The sequence below is a fragment of the Carcharhinus amblyrhynchos genome, chromosome 1 (genome assembly GCF_965287045.1).
Source record: "Carcharhinus amblyrhynchos chromosome 1, sCarAmb.v2.hapA, whole genome shotgun sequence".
Taxonomy (NCBI): Eukaryota; Metazoa; Chordata; class Chondrichthyes; order Carcharhiniformes; family Carcharhinidae; genus Carcharhinus; species Carcharhinus amblyrhynchos.
The window spans coordinates 86,499,253-86,520,637 of record NC_137324.1 but is presented as its reverse complement, the minus strand read 5'-3'; the positions used below and the strand labels follow the sequence as shown (position 1 = coordinate 86,520,637).

The following is a 21,385-nucleotide window of genomic DNA, read 5'->3' as shown; positions in this document are numbered from 1 at the left end:
TCAATGAGATGTTTTAAAGATACTGGCAGACCGAATGCAAGTCATAAAAAGTAATGTCTCAGTCATACAACTCCCATTTATGGTAAGAAAAGTGAAAATACACAAACATTACACAATTTAGTTTTGCTCTCATTGTAAAACTATTCAACCCACGAGCTTGGGCAAAAACACAGCATTTTTTCTATTCAGCCTGAAAATTTTAAGATGCGTTATGCAAAAGCAAATGTTTTACACCAATCATGACAGACATTTGTGACACAGCCGATTATATGGTTCCAGATGATGTGTTGCTTCAAATATGTTAACTAGTGGCTGGTGCTTAGTGGTCTGCTACTTCAGTGCTTACCGCTGGTTACTGTAAAAAGTAAGCCATCATAAGCTCCTCCTATCAGTGCATAGCTGGGGCAGTGCCTCCCCGTGGCAAAATATGTAAACTGGATACGTGGCAGATTCAAGATAAACTACAGGAGACTCAGAGGAGGCAAGACCCCCAGACACATGGGCACACAGTCCCATGCTGGTGGTTATGTCCTGGTGCCCATAAAACAAATCCTCAACTATGGGCAAATTGCCCCACTGCCTTCTGGATATCACCAGAAAGAAGGCAGCTAAGGGAGTAAATCCTTACAGAAAATCCAGAATGCAGTCCCATAGGACTGGGTACCAACTACACAGCTTGCCCAATGTGCATAGGGCATCAGGGAATTGGCATGGTGAACAAAAATGAACAGTTGCTGGAAATATGCAGTTACCATGGACTTTGCAACAAGAAACTACTTCCAAATAAAGCCATGTCACAAGGTGTGCTGGAGACATCTGCAATCAGGTGACTGGCATTAGCTAGATCTCATCATAACCAGGTATACCAGCCTCAGTGTCCCTGTCATTCACAGCTGTCACAGCACTGACTGTGACATTAACCATATCCTGGTGTGTGGCAAAGTCAGGCTTCAACCAAGGAAACTACAACACTGCAAGAAGAAAGGTTGTCCTCGGGTCAACCCTTGCCATACCACTGATCCAGAAATATCCCGTAAGTTACTCTATTTCTGGGCAGCATGGTAGCACAGTGGTTAGCACTGTTGCCTCCACCACTGTGCTAGCAACCCAGATTCGATTCCGGCCCTGGGTGACTGTGGAGTTTGCACATTCTCTCTGTGTCTACATGAATGTCTTCTGGTGTTGCGGTTTCCTCCAACAGTCCAAAGATGTGCAGGTTAGGTGGATTAGCCATGGTAAATGTGCAGGGTTACGGGCTTAAGTAAGATGTCCTGTTGGAGAGTCACTGCAGACTTGATGAACCAAATGGCCTCCTTCTGCATTGTAGAAATTCTGTAGTCAATGCATGCGAAATACTTGCTGCTGACCAGAGTGCTGGGAGCCATGCAGTCAAGGAATGGAAAAAGCAGAGGACAAAAGAAATGACTGGATGGTGGGAGTGAGAGATCACTGGAAAGAAAAACTATCAGCCGGCCTCACGCCAATACCATTAATCTATATGAGCTGCAAAAGGGACTGCCACTCAATGATCTATGTTAGTGTTAAGAGTTACTCGCTACTTGAAACTAGGACTAAAAATGTACACGTCACATATCAACTTGAACTTTAACCAAATAAAAGCTAAACTTAAGTAAAACGGCATTTTAATAGGAGAGAAGAGTTTGCCACTTTGAAGGAAAGAGCTGAAATAAACAAAGAATTGGAAATGGCACAAAGAGCGAAGAAACAGTGTAGGCTGGAGGTAAAGAAAGAAATACAATATTCATATTGAAAGTTGATAAGTTTTTTTTTGACTTGAATAAGATCTGTTAGGTGTTTTATCAATGGTGTTCCCTCCACCATAAGGTAAATGGGAACGTTTGCTAATGATGGTGTAGTGTAGAGTAACACTTACGAGTCTTCAGATGCAAGAGCAGGCCATGTCCATATGCAGAAAGACCTGGAAAGCATTCAGGCTTGCTAATATATTAATAATATTATTGGTGATATTATTACCAATAATATCTGGCAAGTATTATTCACATCTACAAGTGCAAGCAATGACCATTTCCAACAAGAGAGAATCTAATCATTTCGCTTTGACACTCAACCGCATTACCATCACTGAATTTGCCACCAACAATATCCTGAATGTTACCACTGACCTGAAACTTAACTAGAATAGTCTCAAAAATAGCGGCCAAAAGAGCAGGTCAGAGGCTGGGAACTCTGCAAAGAAAAACTTACTTCCTGAATCCCCAAAGCCTATCCACCATCTACAGGGCACATCTACAGAGTGTGATGGAATATTCTCCACTTGCCTGATGAGTGCAGTTCCAATAACATTCAAAAAGCTCAACACAATCCAGGATAATGCAGCCATCTTCCATCATTAATATATACAGTTCCCCCAATATCATGTGAATTATGTGAATAATACTTGCCAGATATTATTGGTAATAATATCACCAATAATATTATTAATATATTAGCAAGCCTGAATGCTTTCCAGGTCTTTCTGCATATGGACATGGCCTGCTCTTGCATCTGAAGACTCGTAAGTGTTACTCTACACTACACCATCATTAGCAAACGTTCCCATTTACCTTATGGTGGAGGGAACACCATTGATAAAACACCTAACAGATCTTATTCAAGTCAAAAAAACCCCAATATCACACAATGGCAGCTGTGTACAAAATTTATTACAGTAACTCATCAAGGCTTCTTCAACTGTTCTTCCAAACCTGTGATCTCTACCACCTAGTACAAGGACAGCAGACACATGGAACACCACCATATGAAAATTCCCCTTTAAACAACACACTATCTTGACTTGGAATTATACATTATTCTATTCCATTATTCCATTCCTTCACTGGCTCTGGTTCAAATTCTGGAACTTCCTTCCTGATATTGCTCTAAGCAGCTCACCAGCACCTTTGAGAGTAATTATGGATAAGCAATAAATGCTGGCCTTGGCAGTGACATTCACAGGCACAAAAAAAACCAGACAAAATGGATTAATAGCATGGAAGGGCAGGCACAGGCAATCAATATTCAGCACAGCACAACATAGATGCTGTGCTGCATCTTGGCTGTATCATCTGAATAGTGAGAGTAATCAGAGTTCAGTAAGCATGGATGCTAAGCATAGATAGTAAGCTTAGTTAATGTCCAAGAAGGTCTGTTGATGACTGCTAGGAAGAAATACCACAAAAGAATTCACACCGGAAACATATAAAACAATAACTACTCCCAAAGTCAACAAGCATCAGCAAATCACGGTGAGATTTTTGAGCAATCACAGGAATATTTTCATACATGACAACATATTCTCGTTAACGATAAACTACTAACAATAATAAAAGGTAGAGTGAAAAATTAAAGAGAAACATTGGGGGTACCAAACCAGCAGAGATTTTGTTTCATATCATATTTGTCAAATATAGACCCAGAACATGCTTCTTCCTCTTTCCTCAAATGTGAGGCATCAGAGCAGAGGCACTGCCATTAGTGTGCACTGTCGCTCTTAGCAATTGGCAAGACTATTTCGTCAAACCTTGGGACTCAAGTGTCTCCCCAAGGTTCCCAATGTAGGAAGTAGAATTTTACAAAAAGACAGAACAGAGATAAATACAAGTTGCAACAAAACTCTCCCATGTTTATTGGTCTCAAGTCATAGAGCCATTTGCGACACTGAAACTGGTCAACAGGGAAGAATAAACCAGCATTTTCCCTTCACAATCACCATCTAGTGACTCATTGCTGGGAAATATACATATACTGGAACAGAAACAGGTCAGGTTACCCGTAATTCACTCCAGAGTAATCTGGCAACAATCAAACTGGGCTAACACAAGCAACGGCTAATTAAGCAACATTCTAGGCTTATCGTTCCTCACTCACGCACCTCTTGTCTCACTCCCTCCCTCCCCCATCACACCCCTGCACCCATTTAAAGGCCCAGCAGAAAGTGCTGGAATGATTCTTTGAATTGTAGAAATAAAATAGTAAGGGGTGGCAGTGGTGTAGTGGTATTATCATTGGACTAGTTCCTGAGACCCATGGTAATGCTCTGCAAATCTGGGTTTGAATCCAACCAGGGCAGATAGTGGAATTTGAGTTCAATAAAAATCTGGAATTAACTAATGATGACCATGAAACCATCAATAGCTGGAAAAACCCATCTCATTCTTTAATGTCCTTTAGAGAAGGAAATCAGTCATCCTTACCTGGTCTGGCCTACATGTGACTCTGGGTCCACAGCTGACCCTTAAAGCTCTCAATACCAGTTAGTGACGTGGCAATAAATGCTGGCCCAGCCATGTCCCATGAACGCATGAAGTTTTTAAAAAGATAAATTGGCAATATCGATCTGGGGCATAACCAGCTGTTTAAAAAGGAAAATAAGTTCTCTTCCTCACTCAAATAAAAGGAATAATGGGCACATTTTAAAACTCTGAGATCACTGCTGAAATCACATCATATTCTAATTATGGAACTGTTTTCTAATTCATTGGTGAACATTCAAATATAGCAAGTATAGTCACTACCTTAGGGGCCACAATGCTTAATATTACTAGTGAGTTACAAAAGTCCAATTATAGCAGCACCTGGTTGATGCCCTGACAGGAACAAAGCCATCAAAATTATGTTACTTGGGATTACAATTTGTTTGTGTTTTGGCAATATAATACAATTAGGTTTTTTAAAGGTAATTTCAGTCTATTATTTCCAGAAAATATTACATCTGTACTAGCATGTTTAAAAAATTCAATCCTCTTCACTCCTGTTAAGTTACTGTAACTAAACGTCATTTTGAAGCAAACCTCAACAAGTTAAAACCTGTGCTACTTGGAATGAGTGGTAGTAACTCAGGTCTACCTACAGTCATTAAACAATACCTTGAGGGAGATGGTAATTATGTGGCCAAAATTGAATTGAATTGTTTGCCAACAGGTTTACATTCCATTTCTTGATCACATCAATTAACTTTCTCCAGAAAGATGAAGAACAAAGTACAACAATCCCCATCGATACTTCATAAATATTCTCAATAGCAAGCACCACTTCTATAAGGGTAAACGAAGATTTAGTGAAAGACCTGATTCAGATATTTCGCTCGCATAACAGTGACTTTAAGTATTTTCTTGCAACAAGGAATATTTCACCTATTGATAAGAATGTAACTAACAGTTATATTTGAAATTGGCAACAAATGCAAGAGTATAGTTGACAAGCATATAATAACAAAGGGATTAGAAATCCAGTGCCCCCACACTCTGACTATATCTGCTGAAGAACCACAAATTCACTTTAGTAGTGTTGTGTATACTTTAGTGATTAGCATTGAGGCTACATGTGAAATCATATGAGGCAAAGTACATTTTTAATTAGTAAATTTAAAGTAAAAATAGATACTGCCCCTGGACTTGTGATATTAATACTATTGCATATACATGTTTACATCAACGTTCCATTGCGTTTGTTTGCACGTTGAAAAGCAGAGCACAAGGGTTTTCTTTAATTATTATGCTTCTTCTGCAAGGCTTTACGTCTGCTAAGATGGGGTGTCACGTAGGGTGAAAAAGCCAGACTTGAATATTATCTCCGATATAGGAAGTGGTGGAATGACTCACCGTGAGCACTGATGCACCTCAGGACCTAAGGAAGCCCTGACAGGCACATGTGAAGTACTCAGGTGGGAAGCTGAAACTTCCCATTGCCGGTTTTACTTTGTCTGGACTGCTGCATGATTCCCTGCTACAGTGGGATGAGGGGGTCATATCTGTAAAAACATGGGCTGTTTGTGCTATAATTACCCTCGTTTTGTTTTTAGGCAGATTTACTTAGAGATTTTCCTGGCCAGTGTAAAGCCTACTGAGGTGCGCAGCTTTAAGGAAATCAGCTGGAATGTCAAACACTCCAGCAACTACAGCAATCCCCACCCCTCCCAACAATACTCACCCTCCTTCCAACTTGCCTTCTAGAATCCGTGGCTCCTGTCCAGCCATGTTAGGACAGTCAGCATTGTGGGGGAGTGTGTGGGGAGGGGAAATGAGTATTGTTTGGGATTGGGAGCAGGGTGGGAAGTGGGTTGTCTATGAAGTTGGGGAGGGGAGGGGGGCAGCAGCAGAGGGGGGCAGCAGCAGAGGGGAAGGTTGTGCAGAGTTAGTCAGTGAACTGAAGGCAGACTTCAGGAACCAGAAACTGTGATGGCTCCCATATAAAAAGGCAACTGTGTTTTTTAAATGGCGGTCATTACCACTCTGCAACTGACAGGAAGATTTGGACCTATGGAAATGCGAACAACATTGCTCCCCTCTCCCTACAGTCAGCTGAACCAATCAGAATAACCTCTCCAGCTCAGCTGAAACAAGGAAGCCCAACTAAAGCAACTCTATAACAGGGTATGTCATGATAAAATAGGGGCAGGTCTGGTGCATCTCATCATTCAAGTTAATATTCTCAGTAATCATTCTGATAAAATTTTGGTTGCCCTCATATTCCTGCATTAAGATGGATTCATGACAATTCCAAACTATAGGGGAAAATAAAGACTGCAAAATTCCAACTGAATTGTGTGGATGTTTGCTAAGTATATGTACATGTGTAGTAAATATACATTTACATGTATTGTGTGTAAACTGCTTTCTCCTAAACAGTGCATGCAGCTAAAATGGTGTAATTTTAGTTATGTCTATGACTAGCCAGCAATTTGTTAGATTATATTGATTCAAAGATTTGTTGCCCAACTCTCTCTCTCCATGCTTAATCTTACGTCGTGGGATGTTTCTGTGGTATCAGGCGGCCTGTTCAATGTTTACTCTTAGATGAATCACAATTGCCTTCAACAGTGACCACATCTCAAACTGTTTCTTTTATGCTGAATCAGACCATTCAGTCTTGGTATCCTGTTAGTCCTGAATTGAGTTATAATGCCCAGATCCTTTCAGTCACCAAGATGAGTTACTTGCCCACTACTTGCTACACTTCAACTTCTCTAATGCCCAAATCTTTTTGCATGTTTGTGACCTTCAATGCTACAATGCACTCTTTGCTGGTCTCCTATACTCCATACATTCCATTTTGTCCAAAACATTTCACCTTAATGTAACCTCTCTAAATAGTACACACTTTCTACAATTCAGCCAATTTTATTTCCATTTCTATGAATTACCCTGACTCCACACCGCTTGAAGTTCAACACAATAGCCTTTAGGTACACCAACAGACATTTTGTGGAAGTCTAGATCTATCACATTGAAGGGTTTTCCCTTCCTCCAAAACTCTAAAGAGATTGTTAAGCGTGGTAGCCCTCTTCAGAATTAATTTTGGCTTCTGGGTTATCACACTGAGAAATCTCAAGGTACTTACACTTAGAGCATGAATCCTATTGTTGTCACAAAACTGAATATACTGGAAAATCTCAGCAAGTCTGACAGCATCTGTGGAGAGAGAGAACAGAGGTAATATTTTAATGACCCTTCATCAGATCTCGACTCAAAACGTTAACTCTATTCATTCTCCACGTTTAATAAGGGGTTTGATAAGGTGCTGCACAAAAGATTGTTACAGAAGGTTAGGGGGCATGGAATTGGGGGTAAGGTGTTAGCGTGGATAGGGGATTGACTGTCAAATAGGAGGCAGAGAGTGGGTGTCAATGGGTGCTATTCGGATTGGCGGTTGGTGACTAGTGGAGTGCCCCAGGGATTGGTGCTGGGGCCTCAGCTAATTACCATTTATATAGATGATCTGGAGAAGGGAGCCGAGTGTAAGGTGTCGAAATTTGCTGATGACACAAAGATAAGTGGAACAGCAAATTGTGCGGAGGATGTAGAAAGTCTGCAGAGGGATACCTTACACTCGGCTCCCTCCTCCAGATCATCTATATAAATGGTAAATAGCTGAGGCCCCAGCACCGATCCCTGGGGCACTCCACTAGTCACCAACCGCCAATCCGAATAGGCTGAGCGAGTGGGCGAGGACCTGGCAGATGGAATACAATATTGGCAAGTGTGAGGTTATCCACTTTGGTAGGAATAATAGTAGGGAGGGCTACTACTTACAGGGCGAAAAGCTGCAGCATGCTACGGTGCAGAGGGACCTGGGGGTCCTTGTGCATGAGTCGCAAAAACCCAGCCTACAGGTGCAGCAGGTGGTCAGGAAGGCAAATGGGATGCTGGCCTTCATAGCGAGGTGGATTGAACGTAAAAGTTGGGAGGTCTTGCTGCAACTGTACAGGGCACTGGTGAGGCCGCAGCTGGAGTACTGTGTGCAGTTTTGGTTGCCGCACTTGCGCAAGGATATTTTGGCCTTGGAGGGAGTGCAGAGGAGGTTCACTAGGCTGATACCGGAGTTGAGGGGGTTGAGCTATGAAGAGAGGCTGAATAGACTGGGCTTGTACTCGTTAGAGTTTAGAAGGATGAGGGGGGATCTTATTGAGACGTATAAGATGATGAAAGGGATGGATAGGGTAGAGGGCACAGCCTCAAGATAAGGGGGGGGGGGAGACAGTTTAGAACAGAGTTGCGGAGGAACCTCTTCACTCAAAGGGTGGTGAATCTCTGGAATTCTCTGCCCGTTGAAGTGGTGGAGGCTACCTCGCTAAAATATATTTAAGTCACAGGTAGATAGGTTTTTGGTAGGCAAGGGGATTAAGGGTTATGGGGAGAAAGCAGGAAAGTGGAACTGAGCCACTTCAGATCAGCCATGACCTTATTGAATGGCAGGGCAGGCTCGAAGGGCTGGATGGCCTACTCCTGCTCCTATTTCTTATGTTCTTATGTTGCACAGATGCTGTCAGCCCTGCTGAAGTTTTCCAGCATTTTCAATTTTTTTTAGATTCCAGCGTCAGCAGTAATATGTTTTTATCCCAGTATTGGACTAGGTGAGGGTCATGGATCTGTAATTGTTAATCTGTTTTGTTACTTTTTCCTCAAAATGGCTAACTGTTTCCCCCCAAAAGTTGATAATCACTGGCAACACCTCAGAATTTTCCCCAGTCCCTCTCAGTATGCACAGATCTAAGTCACTAACCCTGAGAATCAATCAGTTGTAGAAGGATTCTCAAACTAATTAACAAACTGACCACAATATGAACATTCCTTCAATGCCAGCTCCCATACAGCTTATGTATTTATTGGGACTTGTCATTCCTTTAAACAACATGAAAATGGGATTATAATGAGTGTAAGGCAGTGATGTGTGACTGCTGTGACGAGCCTCACATGATGAGCTACTTCCTCCCCAGTTCACAGTCCGGTAATGTTACTGATCCTGCTAAATGTAATGATATTTGAATGGGATATTTAGTCTTATGCAGGTAGGTGTGGAGATGTGGTACAATGATCTTTAAAACTTGTTAATTTTGAGTTATTTTTACCTATTTTAGACCTTTGGTCTCATTTATATCAAAATTGTTAATTGTCTTGGGGTTACTACTAGATAAAATACTCTTTTGCTCTACTTCCATGCATTCATTAGTGAAGTAACCATTTAAAATATTAACCTCCACATCCATCCATGATTTTAGCTCCATTGTTTTCTCTTCTTTTTGCTTTTCAGCATTTAATTTTCCAGTTAACATCTTTAGGAACGTCTTTACCTGGATCATACTGCTGTTCAGGAGTCCCCACATCCTGCAGTCACAATCCATTACCTGTCCTGCAATCTTTACTATGTGTTTATTAATTTATTATTTTTCTTAATGAATAAACCCTAATACTCCCAATAAAGCTTTACTACTGCTGGTACACCTTACGACTATTAATAAAACTTTGCAATCACTAATAAATTATACAAAGAAAAAGAAACAAAAATACTCACTTACCCGATTCCTACTTCAGAAAAATTAGAATTTCAAGTGCAATTTAGATTCAGTGTTCCATTTGTAAGTGGAAATTTTATCCCACTAGCTTTCACATCCATTTGTCATTTTCTTTACCTTCAGTTAGACATTTAAATGTCAAATATAATGCATCAAATTGGGGTGCAATTTATATGCAGTCTACTGAAGCCTAGTCAACAGCTGTGGGAAGTCTGCTAAGGAGAAAAGAGACCTGCGGAGTGATGCCACAGAATATGAAATTTAATTTAATTCAAGTCTTTAGGTGTCCAGATCACCAACAACCTGTCCTGGTCCCCCCATGTCGACACTATAGTTAAGAAAATTCACCAACTCTTCTACTTTCTCAGAAGACTAAGGAAATTTGGCACATCAGCTACGACTTCCACCAACTTTTACAGAAGCACCATAGAAAGCATTCTTTCTGGTTGTATCACAGCTTGGTGTGGCTACTGCTCTGCCCAAGACCAGAAGGATCTACACAAGATCATGAATGTAGCCCAATCCATCACGCAAACCAGCTCCCATCCACTGACTCTGTCTACACCTCCTGCTGCTTCGGCAAAGCAGCCAGCATAATTAAGGACCCCACACACCCAAGACATTCTCTCTTCCGCCTTCTTCCTTCGGGGAAAAAGATACAAAAGTCTGAGGTCACGTACCAACCAACTCAAGAACAGCTTTTCCCTGTTGCTAACTTTTGAATGGACTACCCTGCATTAAGTTGATCTTTTTCTACACTGTAACACTACACTCTGCACTCTCTCGTTTTTTTCTCTCTGAATGCTATGTTCTGTTTGTATAGCACGCATGAAACAATACTTTCCACTGTGTGATAATACATATGACAATAATAAATCAAATCAAATTTATTAAATTGAGCAATTCTCCCACAACATCCTCATTAACATCAGCTTTTTTTTGCCAGTGCATTTGTTTCCCTGATGAGCAGGTAAACCTACTAAAAGTATAAAGGTCTGTATCAATTTTGATGGTTACCTCTCCTATAAGAGACTTTAAATTCTTCTTCAGTCTTGAATTTTATTCTGTTTTACTTGAACACTAAAAACTACTTGTTCCAGTAGGAGTTACCAAGCACAGCAGTCTCAAGGCAATCTCACTTTCTTAAACACCACAACCAACAGACTTACAAGGTCTGTTTTCAGCTGAAAACAGATGTTCTATGTTTAAAAAAAGTGTATGCAAATCTGCTCAGTTTGAGCCAAAAATTACATTAAATGCAGTAAAATATTGGTTGCCGCTGTGAGTTGAAATTGAATCAATTGTTCTAAAATGAAAGTTGGAATGCTGCACTTTTAGTGGGACACACTAGTTTTTAAATGCATTCAGGGTAGTTCAACAAATGTGCACTGCAGTAAGTGAAACGGATGTACATTCTTTTACGGAACACCCGTCCAAGTGGCTCAAGACTATATCTATTTATGCTGGATGTGCCAATGCACATTCCAAAGTTTATAACATAAGTTCTGCTGACAATTTTTTTATTCACTAAAAGGATGCGTGCTTCACTGGAGAGGCCAGAATTCACTACCAATCCTAACTGTCCTTGCAAAAGTGGTGGTGAGCTGCCCGCTTGAATCGCTGCAGTCCATGTGGTGTAGGTGATCCAACAATGATATTAGGAAGGGAGTCCCAGGATTTTGACCCAACGACACAAAAGGAACAGCCACATATTTCCAAGTCAGGATGCTGAGTGGCTTGGAGGGCAACACCCATGTATCTGCTGTCCTTCTCCATCTAGTTGGTAGTGATCTTGGGTTTGGAAGGTGCTCTCTAAAGAGCCTAGGTGGGCTCCAGCTGTGCATCTTGTAGATGGTACACACTGCTGCCACTGTGGAGGAAATGCATGGAGATGATGGAGATGATGGAGATGATGGAGATGATGGAGATGATGGAGATGATGGAGATGATGGAGATGATGGAGATGATGGAGATGGACTGGACGTAATCCAAAGGCCCAGGGTAATGCTTTGAGTATCTGGGTTTGAATCCCACAACAGATGGTGAAATTATAAATCCAGATTTTTACTGAACTTAAAGTCTAATGATGACCATGAAACCATTACTGATTGTCACAGAAACACATTGGATTACTCATGTCCTTTAGGGAAGGAAATCTGTCATCCTTATCTTAACTGGCCTTTAAAGAGGATCTAGAGTCACATAAAAAAAGTCCTCAGGGATGTGCAACAAATAAAAGGCACCGCTGGTGACATCCACATCCCATTAATGATTTTGAAAAAGAACAGAACAGTGAATGTCCCCACTTCTGACCTTCTAATGGAAGGGAGTTTATTGATGAAGCAGCTAAAATGGTTGGGCCAGGGACCCTCAGGAACACCTGCACTGATGTCCTGGAACTGAAGATGATTGACCTCCAACAGCCACAACCATCTTCCTTTGTGCTAGGTGAGACTCCACCACTCTCCCCACCCTTTGCGAGGGCTTCTTGATGCTGTACTCAGTCAAATGCAGCCTTGATATCAAGGGCAGTCACTCTCACCTCACCTCTGGAGCTCAGCTCTTTTGTCCATGTTTGAACCAAGGATGTAATGAAGTCAAGAGCTGAATGGTACTGGTAGAACCCAAATTGAACGTCAGTGAGGAGGTTATTGTTAAGCAAGTGCCACTTGATTGCATTGTTGATGGTCCCTTCCATCACTTCATCAATGATTGAGGGTACACTGAGGAGCGGTAATTGGCTTGCTTTGTATGTACAGGACATACATGGGCAATTTTCTACATTGCCCAGTAGATGCTACTGCTATAGCTGTAGGTACGACAAGTTCTGGAGCATGCTTGTAGTACTATTGCTAGAATATTGTCAGGGCCCTTTGTCAGTGCCTTGAGCCATTTTTTGATAAGCGTGAATCAAATTGGCTGTGGCCTTGATCATCTCAACGTCAGTGCTGAGGGACAGGGGAAAAAAAAAAATCACAGAACACAATCTTTTCAGAGAGAATCACTTTTCCCAAATCTCTCTGGATTTTCAACTCATGTTGCCTTCTTTCTGACGGAGAATGCAAGCTGAAAAATCGCACCCAATAACTGCTGGATATGATTATATTTTATGTTTGCCACTAGTAATACACTAGAAGTGGAGCAACTCACAAAACCACTTGACAGAGAGAAATCTGGTACCTCAGTAATTACTTGTTTGCTTTGTTTACTTTAATCGTGCTATTGAAAGTCATCTAGTTAAACTAAGCAGGACTCAGACTTTCCAAAACTGGTAACCCTTTATTTGAGAGAATTTTTATTTTTGCTAAATGAACATGTTACTACTTAAAATGAAAACAAAATTCAACCCACTTTTTCAGTGTTGATATTTATCTTCTACTTAAGACGTAATCTCAATGCCATCTGCCCATCCTATTCCCAAGCCCTTTAATCCTCTTCTCTTCAAGTACTTACCTAAGCCATTCATAAATGTTGATATGGGATTGGATCTTGGCTACAAAGACAGGTATCTTCAACTCAAAGGACCCAGCTCAGTAAAAAGTGCCCCAATATACACAAATAGTGTGTGGGGAAATGAATAGTGATGACTTGAGGAGTGTACATATTACAGAGGTGGTGGTGCTGGAAGTCTTAAAACACATCAAGGTAGATAAATCCCCAGGCCCTGATGAATTGTACCCCAGAACATTGTGGCAGGCTTGAGAGGAAATTGCGGGTCGCCTAGAAAGATATCTGAAGTATCAATAGTCACAGGTAAGGTGCCTGAAAATTGGAGGGTGGCAAACGTTGTACCTTTGTTTAAAAAGGGCTGCAGGGAAAGGCCTGGGAATTACTGGCCGATGAACCTCACATCTGTGGTGGGTAAGTTGTTGGAAGTATTTTGAGAGACAGTATGTACAGGCATTTAGAGATGCAAGGACTGATTAGGGACAGTCAGCATGGCTTTGTGAATGGCAAATTACGTGTCACAAATTTGATCGAGTTTTTTGAAGAGGTGACCAAGAAGGTAGATGAGGGCAGTGCAGTTGATGTTGTCTACATGGATTTTAGCAAGGCCTTTGACAAGGTACCACATGGTAGGTTGTTGCATAAGATTAAATCCCACGGGATCCAGGGTGAGGTAGCTAAATGGATACAAAATTGGCTTGACGATAGAAGTCAGTGGGTAGTTGCAGAGGGTTGTTTTTCAAACTGGAAACCTGTGACCAGAGGTGTGCCTCAGGGATCGGTGCTGAGTCCACTGTTACTTGTCATTTATATTAATGATCTGGTTGAGAATATAGGAGGCATTGTTAGTACATTTGCAGGTGACACCAAGATTGGTGGCATAATGGACTGTGAAGGTTATCTAGGATTGCAACGGGATCATGATCAACTGGGCCAGTAGGCTGGTGAATGGCAGATGGAGTTTAATTTAGATAAATGCGAGGTGATGCAGTTTGGTAGACTGAACCAGGGCAGGACTTACTCAGTTAATGGTAGGGCATTGGGGAGAGTTACAGAACAAAGAGATCGAGGGCGACAGGTTTATAGCTCCTTGAAAGTGGAGTCACAGGTGGACAGAGTGGTGAAGAAGGCATTAGGCATGCTTGGTTTCATTGGTCAGGACAGTGAATACAGGAGTTGGAACGTCTTGTTGAAGTTGTACAAGACATTGGTACAGTCACACTGGGAATACTGTGTGCAATTCTGGTCACCTTATTGCAGAAAGGATATTATTAAACTAGAAAGAATGCAGAAAAGATTTACTAGGATGCAACCGGGCCTTGGTTATTTGAGTTATAAGGAGGGGTTGGATAGACTGGGACTTCTTTCTCTGGAGCATAGGAGGCTAAGGGGTGATCTTATAGAAGTCTATAAAATAATGAGAGGCATAGATCAGCTAGAAAGTCAATATCTTTTCCCAAATGTAGGGGAGTCTAAAACTAGACAGCATAGATTTAAGTTGAGAGGGGAGAGATACAAAAGGGTCCAGAGGGCAATTTTTTCCCCACACAGAGGATGGCGAGTGTCTGGAATAAGGTACCAGAGGTAGTAGTAGAGGCAGGTACAATTTTGTCTTTTAAAAAAACATTTGGTTACATGGGTAGGATGGGTATAGAGGGATATGGGCCAAATGCGGACAACTGGGATTAGCTTAAAGAAAAGGGGACAGCATGGACAAGTTGGGCCGAAGGGCCTGTTTCCATGCTGTAAACTTTTATGACCTCTAAATGTTTTCTCTTTGTAGGCATGCATAAGTCGACCCTTTATAGAATTCATCTGTTCAGAACTTTGCAATTTAACTGCTCTCCCAAAGAAAAGCACACATGCTGTCACCCCATTCCTTCCAAGTTCCACAGTCTCCTCCTCATCCTACTCATGCCTTTTCAAAATCCCCATCCTCATCTACAAATTCTTCATGGCCTTAATTGGAAACTGTTCGAGTCCTAATCTTCAATCCTCTGATCAGGATCATTACATGGTCCTTTGCTCACACTTCTTCATCACAGGAGATAAATCTTTCAGCTAACCGCACCACCAAGGAAACTCTCCAAAAACATTTTGCCTTGATACCTAAAACTTTCTGAAAACTTTCTCTTCAACTACTTCTCTATCATGCATCCCTAAATTTCTTCATCTGGTTACTTTCATTCCTTCGAAGGCTCTCTACGACATGTGATGAATGATATAGAAAGCTATAGCGGCGACACAGTGGTTAGCACTGCTGCCTCGCAGTGCCAGGGACCCGGGTTCAATTCCAGCCTCGGGTCACTGTCTGTGGGGAATTTACACATTCTCCTCGTGTCTGATGAGTTTCCTCCCACATCCAAAGATGTGCAGGTTAGGTAGACTGGCCATGCTAAATTGACCCAAGTGTCGGGGATCAGCCAGGTAAACTCGTGGGGTTACAGGAATAGAGCCTGGATGGGACTGGGGATGGTGCAGACTTGATGGGCCTATGGCCTCCTTCTGCACTAAATTAAACTCCATCTGCCATTTATCGCTGGGATTCTATGATTTTCAAAATGTCTTTACAAAATGAAAAGCCTTTGCCTTCAGCCATCACCTGAGAGCGAATGGTGTATTTTTGAACTCTCAAAAATCGCCATCTAATTACTCAAACTAGCTGAAGCTAGTACAATAAAATCACTGTAGTTCACAAAAACCAGGCAGAAAAAAATGATCTGCACCAGAAAAATATTGCCACAACACTTTCATCTCATGTGATGATGGATTGAATGAAAGATTTAGTTCCACTGATGCAAACACAAAGTTTTTCTGCTTATCAGCAGCTCTTGATGAAACCTTATTATACTTAAAAGACGAGTGTATAACCTTTTAATAAATATTTATTTCCATTTCTTACATCTCAATTCCTTTTCACAATATACATGAAAAGCAAACCATTTTCCTTAAAAGAGTTGATCAGTGAAATAGTTTCAGATGTTGGTCAAGTTGGCCATCAGTACTGTACCTCAGAGGTATCAAATTAAAAACAGGCTTTCAGAAGACCTAGACTTGGTCATTTTTCATAATTATCTCTCAAATCTTATCATATTAACAGACATGAAATCAAACATCTGTCCAAGACAAAAAAAAATCTGAATCAAATACAGCCACTAGATCCTAAAGATTACCATTCAAAGACATTACTGTATTAAACTTGTTGTGAACTATTAATACTTCAGCAATAAAGTTTCTTGCCAGTTTGTGGTTTAAAGCATGAACTTGTTTTCTGGAATGCACTAATTGCTTCATACATTTTTTTCTGACCACTACACAATTAACAGTAAGCTTTCATACTGCACTGGCTTATTTCTGTGCATCTCCAACATTGTTAATTCGCATGTTTTTCTTTACAGATACAGAAGGGATATTATTTTTTAGATTCTTAAGTGTTCACATTAATTCACTGACAATTACTTACACGAAACTACTTCACAATTTATTTGTTGTAATTTTTGATCTTGTGCAGGAGATCAATGCAATCTTTTTATAATTAAAGTTCAAACCAAGGTTTGAATATTTAAAAGTTGCCCAGAAATACCTGTGTACATCACAGTAAATTTGGTTTCAAAACATCTGCACAGCAGTAAGTTAACATTTATCCTAGCCACTTTCAATGATTTAGGTGTGAATCTGTATCACGAAAAAATACCCAAAGATGGGTTTCAGTGCAGCTCAAATTAGCACTGGGCTGAGCTCTTGAAAAAAGCCATAATGAAACTAATGGTTTCTTCTCAAATTTCCTGATATCCAAACCAGCTTTAATGTGATGGTAGTTACTGCAGTCCCCTTTCTACAACTAAAAAGTTGAACATTCACTGAATCAAAATTTAAAGCAAATAAGGAAGACAGTTCCTCATCAAAATCTCTTGGTCAAAATAAATATGTTTGCGCTGTCCATCAACAGTTCATAACAAAGATTTTATTGATAACAGAATAGGATTTTAGGACATAATTTGCAACATTGTACAAGAAGCATTCCAATCCCTGCTAGTTTTTCATAAACTCCAAGATTAGTTAACAAGCTGTTTAAACTTGTGTCCAAAATTGCCAATGTCATTTCATACTTTTTAATTGTTGAACTACATTCTCCACATGGCAAATAGACTAGGTTATGGTTTTATTTTGCAACAGCACTTTTTTACATTATTGCTGCAGCAAATCCTTCAAAGTCTTCTCCTTCCCCCACATAAAGTGGAATCTAGTTTGTTTAGAAAGGACATTCATGAAGAAAAGCAGCAATTAGTGAGCTGAGTCAGAAATATTTTATGCCAAATTAGAACCACAAACAATGAAAGAAATGAATGTCTGTAATTACCAAGGAAATTGTGTACTTGTACAGCTACCAAAATCATAGTTATGTTTCACACTTTTTTAAAAAATTAAGTCTCTTTTGTCATGGAAATTATTGCTCTGACATAGTTTAGAGGTGCAACAATATAAGCAAGATTTATAGCATGCTCGAAGAGATCAAAACAGCTACTGAAGCAGAAAAGTAGACAAGGCAAATGCTAATGACCTGGACTTCAACAAAACCCTGTCCAGATGGGTGAAGTGCAAAGATCTAGGAAGTGACAGATGTTCCAATTTATAGCAGCAAACTGATTTCACCAGGGTTGTTAACAAATGATGTTGTTATATATTTTAAAAAGACATCCATTCAAGTTCAATTAACAGATTTTAGTCTCAAACCTCAACCTTCCCATTATCAATATTTAAGAACCAGATCTACACACCACATTTGTTAACATGTAACACACTGATTGTAAAGAATTAATCTGGTTTTGACCAAGTCAAAGCACAACATACTTTGAAGGGTTCAGAAGCATCATCTTTAATTCTTTGACTGGTTTGCAACTTTATTTGTCAGATGGAGTTCTATATTTTTCTTTGTGGGGCAGTATTTTGATATAATTTTGAAACAGTCTTAGTTGTGTTAACACAAGCTGGTGATAATAGCAACACTGTTGTGTACCAAGTTAGTGATGCTTGATTTAATAATTCTTCAGTTGTCAGTGCTAGTTTCAACTCAAGTAATTAATTTCCACAAAGTGGCAATATAACAACACCTCGTGGTTTTCTGGACAATGGGGTGAAAGGCAGTCACTATTCTACTTCCAGCTCACTCCTTCAAGGGAAGCAGGACATGAGTTAACTTGTATTCTTGCACACAAACCTGATCACTGTCCACAACTGTTAGGGACATCTCTAACAATAGGAAAAAGCTGAAGGAACAACAGACAAATTATTGTTCCTGATCTCATTCTAGAAATGCATGTGCACCCTGGTCAAGAAAGACCTGGATTCAAACAAAATCAGAAAATGCTGGAATACTCAACAAGTCTGGCAGGATCTGTGGGGAGAGAAACAGTTAACATTTCAGACCTGTGACCTTTGATCAGAACAGCTGCTTCCAGGCTGCTAAATATTTCCAGCATTTTCTATTTCAGGCTTGGAGCAGTTGTTTTTGCTGAAGAATTAGATTGAGCTTGGTTGCGATGCTCCCCATGATCAAAAAAACTTGTCGAGACTTCCTATGCAACCTTAACAATACATACATGTAAGTGGAAGATGTAATGGAATCCTCAATTACCATTATAACAAAATTCCTATGAGCTTTCAGGACAGAAGTGGCTGGAATCTGTTATAGAGATTAGAGTGGGGACACTTAGAAAATCTCAATACAATCAGCAGAGTCAACATGGCTTTCTGAAAGGTATAGGATGCTGAGGAGACTTGGCAGGGTGGATGCTGAAAGGATGTTTCCCAACGTGGGAGAGATTAAAACTAGGGGCCGCCCATTTAACACAGAGACAAAAATACATTTTTTCTGTCTGAAGGGTGCTGGTCTTTGGAACTGTCTTCCCCAGAGGTGGGGGCAGGATTATTGAATATTTTTAATATTTTTAAAGCATAAGTCAATAGATTTTTGACTAACAAGGGTGTCAAAGGTTACCTGGGGTAGGGAGAAACGTGAAGCTGAGGCTACAACCAGATCAGCCATGATCTTACTGAACGCTGGAGTAGATTCAAGGGACTCAATGACCTACTCCTTCTCCTAATTCATATATTCATATGGAGTTAGTAAGGCAGAATACCAAAAGCTGGAAGTGGAGAACATTTTCCTTTCCTTCTTTCTCCAGCAAACACCCCTTCCCAAGCCAGTGTTTATACAATCTTTGCAAGCCTCTTTATCTCAGCAACCTTAACTGGAAAATTCCAAGAACTGGATGTACACACTGCCACCAGGATACAGGACCCCAAATTTGAGATTGTGACTGTTAGAAGCTGATGCACAAATTATCTCTCAAAATCTGAACTAAGGCCACGTCAATATAAAAAGTCTCTTTACATCTGAAATGAAGGACCATTGAACATTTGAAACATCAGTGGCAGCAGCATCCTTTCATTTACGTAACGTCATGGACATGCAGAATACCCACTGGGGATGGGATAGATTCACGTAGTGCACTTTGGCTGACGGCTGAAGAAACCAATCTGCAAGAGGCAGGCTCTGCCACAAGCAACATGGTTATCAGGTATGATTGTGGTTTGTTATCTTTGGTGTTGACACTTGTTGTCAAGCCACCGTGGCCACTTGCAGATGTCAACATCTAATAATTAAATATTGGATAGTAAATCCGCAGTTTGTGTGAACAGGCTGTTTTGGTAATGTACAAAACTTGCAGTCAGCTGTGCAAAATAAATTTAAACATGGAATTCAGTACAGCCTTCTCCATCATGCTCCCACTTGTCATGTGGCAAATTAACCAGACTTGATGCTCTTCATGAGATGAGAGATTTTCATATGAGGGGCCTATGGCAGCCTATTTGACCAAGAACGCAGTTCGAGACTCTGCCTGACACAATCCATGAATGTTTCAAAAGGAGGAAAAAGACCTTTAAATTTGAAATCTGTAGCCTGGCTCCATTACGATATGTGGTAAGAGGCCCCACTGAAGGAAGTGAAAGCATGTTGAAATATTTTAGTTTCTACACCACAATTGGATGTTGTACAGTGATGAACTGCGCTGCTAAAAATATTCTTTGTAAAAAGTCTGACAACACCAGGTTTTAGTCCAACCTATTTATTTGATAATATACTCACAAGCTTTCGGGGTTAGCCCCTTCGTCAGGGGCTAACCCCGAAAGCTTGTGAGTATATTATCAAATAAATAGGTTGGACTAAAACCTGGTGTTGTCAGACTTTTTACTGTGTTTAACGCCAGTCCAACGCCGGCATACCCACAACAAAAATATTCTTTGACAGAGCAAATCTACAGTACTATTGCTCACCTTCAATGCTGTCCATCAATCCCAGTTTATCTCGGGGAGATTGTTACAAGATGCATCCCACCCTTTGCTGCATCCCCAGCCCAGCAACAACACTGGAATCTATCCAATAATGTGGAAAATTGTCCAGCTAGGTCCTGCCCATAAAAAAGCAGGACAAATCCAATCTGGCAAATTACCACTCCATCAGTCAGAGATGGATGAGAACATAAGAACATGAGAAATAGGAGCAGGAGTAGGCCATCTAGCCCCTCGAGCCTGCCCCGCCATTCAATAAGATCATGGCTGATCTGAAGTGGCTCAGTTCCACTTTCCTGCTTTCTCCCCATAACCCACCAAAAACCTATCTACCCACGTCTTAAAAATATTTAGCGAGGTAGCCTCCACCACTTCAACGGGCAGAGAATTCCAGAGATTCACCACCCTTTGAGTGAAGAAGTTCCTCTTCAACTCCGTACTAAACTGCACCCCCCCTTATCTTGAGGCTGTGCCCTCTAGTCCTACTGTCCCTTCTGAGCAGGAAGAACCTCTCCACCTCTACCCTATCCATCCCTTCATCATCTTATACGTCTCAATAAGATCCCCCCTCATTCTTCTAAACTCCAACGAGTACAAGCCCAGTCTATTCAGCCTCTCTTCATAGTTCAACCCCGGTATCAGCCTAGTGAACCTCCTCTGCACTCCCTCCAAGGCCAAAATATCCTTGCCCAAGTGCAGCGACCAAAACTGCACACAGTACTCCAGCTGCGGCCTCACCAGTGCCCTGTACAGTTGCAGCAAGACTTCCCTATT

At 40.8% G+C, this 21,385-nt stretch overlaps 1 protein-coding gene across 10 annotated transcripts in view; it reads right to left on the bottom strand.

Annotated features, from left to right (window-relative positions):
• The window catches only part of LOC145342742 (amyloid beta precursor protein binding family B member 2-like), a 338,577-nt gene that overhangs the window by 287,310 nt on the left and 29,882 nt on the right, over positions 1–21,385 (bottom strand). For 2 of the 10 annotated variants that reach the window (XM_080188284.1, XM_080188285.1), the window contains exon 2: positions 7,360–7,430. The exons of the other annotated variants lie outside the window; for them this stretch is intronic. The gene's annotated coding sequence lies outside the window, so the exon portion shown is untranslated. The remainder of the gene's footprint in view (positions 1–7,359; positions 7,431–21,385) is intronic. 10 annotated transcript variants of the gene reach the window in all.